Source organism: Puntigrus tetrazona, unplaced genomic scaffold (genome assembly GCF_018831695.1).
Source record: "Puntigrus tetrazona isolate hp1 unplaced genomic scaffold, ASM1883169v1 S000000401, whole genome shotgun sequence".
NCBI lineage: Eukaryota > Metazoa > Chordata > Actinopteri > Cypriniformes > Cyprinidae > Puntigrus > Puntigrus tetrazona.
In genome coordinates, this window is record NW_025048054.1 from 1,185,001 (window position 1) to 1,187,264 (window position 2,264).

The window sequence follows — 2,264 nt, forward strand, 5'->3', positions numbered from 1 at the left end:
CTTATCTCAATTCCTTAGATTCATCCAATACCGATGCAAAAACTTGATGATGTAACAGAAACTATGCACTCTCTTTTTCTCTAGCACTTTAGATACAGTTTGCTCCTTTGCACTTAAAAAAAGATAAAGAAAACAATCTGACTCCATGGTATAATGACAACACACGCACCCTAAAGAGAGCAGCCCGGAAAATGGGCGCAGGTGGAGAAAAACCAAATTAGAAGTATTTAGGCTTATTGCCTGGCGGGAGAGTATGCTGTCATACAGAAAAGAAGCATTAAAAATAGCAAGATCTGATTATTTTCATCCCCTTTTAGAAAACAAACACAACCCCAGTATTTATTCAGTACAGTGACTAAATTAACAAAAATAAAGCATCAGCAGGTGCTAATATATACCCCAAGAGTATAGCTGCAATGAGTTCATTGAATTTCTTTACTTCACAAGATTGATACCATCAGAGATAAAAAGAGTGTAACTATGCGGCCGTCAACTACAGTTTCACATCAGATAATGAGCTTTAGATCCCCACAGGAAAAAATTACACTCTTTCTCTATTATAGGAGAAAGAAGACTTGTGTACAAACTTGTTAAATCATCTAAACCAACAACATGTATGTTAGACCCTATTCCATCTAAACTATTAAAAGATCTGCTTCCAAGTCATAGATCCTATTTTGAACATTAAGTAATTCATCATTGTCATTAGGATATGTTCCCAAAACCACTAAACTGGCTGTAGTTAAACCTCTCATTAAGAAACCCATCTTGATCCCAAAGACTTAGTAAATTACAGACCAATCTCTAATCTCCCTTTTCTGTCAAAGATACTAGAAAAGGTAGTATCCTCACAACTGTATTCCTTTTAGAAAAAATGGTGTCTCTGTGAGGATTTCCAATCAGGTTTTTAGACCGTACCATAGTACTGAGACTGTTCTCATTAGAGTTACTAATGACCCTGCTTCTATCATCTGATCGTGGTTTTATCTGGTTATTAGTGCTATTAGATCTTAGCGCATGACATTCGATACTATCGATCACAACATTCTCTTGGATAGACTAGAAAAGCTATGTTGGCATTGAGGAAGCGCCTTAGCATGGTTTTAAATCATATCTATCTGACCGCTATCAATTTGTGGCATTAAATGAGGTATCATATCGATCAAAAGTGAAATATGGAGTTCCTCAAGGCTCAGTGCTAGGACTGCGTTACTTTTCAACCTTTACATGTTACCTCTGGGAGATATTATCAGGAGTCATGGTGTTAGCTTTTCACTGCTATGCTGATGATACTCAGCTCTATATTTCAGCGCAGCCTGTTGATACACCAAATTGAGAATCTAACAGAATGCATAGTCGATATAAAAAGCTGGATGATGAGTAACTACTTAATGTTAAATTCTGAAAAAACAGAGTGCTAATAATTGGACCTAAAAACCCCACATATAATAATCTAGAACACAGTCTATCACTTGATGGCTGCTCTGTTAAATCTTCATCATCAGTTAGGAACCTAGGTGTGCTGTTTGACATAAATCTTTCCTTTGAAAATCATGTTTCTAGCATCTGTAGAGCTGTTTTCCATCACAAAATATATCTAAATTCGACCTATGCTTTCAACCTCTAATGTAAATATTAATTCAGGCGTTTTATGACCTCAAAGGTTAGATTATTGTAATGCTTTATTGGGTGGTTGTTCTGCAGCAATAAACAAACTTCCAGCTAGTCGTAAGGTCAAAGCATGACCGAGTCCTTACTAGAACTAGGAAGTATAATCATATTAGCCAGTTCTGTCTCAACTGCTGCACTGCACTCCCTATCAAACATCAGAATGATTTAAAATCTTATTATTTTCCTATAAAGCCTGAAAGATGTTTAAATCCTCAATACTTGAAGCGAGCTCTTATCACGATATAAGTCCTGCCGCGTCCGCTGCGTTCTCAAAACTCATTCATTTGATAATACCTAGAATGCTCAAAATCCAACTGCACGTGGCAGATCCTCTTCCTATCTACATACCTAAACTCTGGAACAATCTCTCCCTATGCTTTCTGTTAGAGAGGAAGCAGACACACTCTGCAGTTTAAATCTAGATTAAAGACATCTTTTTAACTTAGCCTACACATAACACACCAACACGCCTTTTATTTATTCAAATCCGTTAAAGGATTTTTGGCTGCATTACTTAGATTTGCTGGAACCGGGAACACTACTCCTGTCTGATATACTTGTGACATACGTAAAGAAATAACATCTCGCTAATA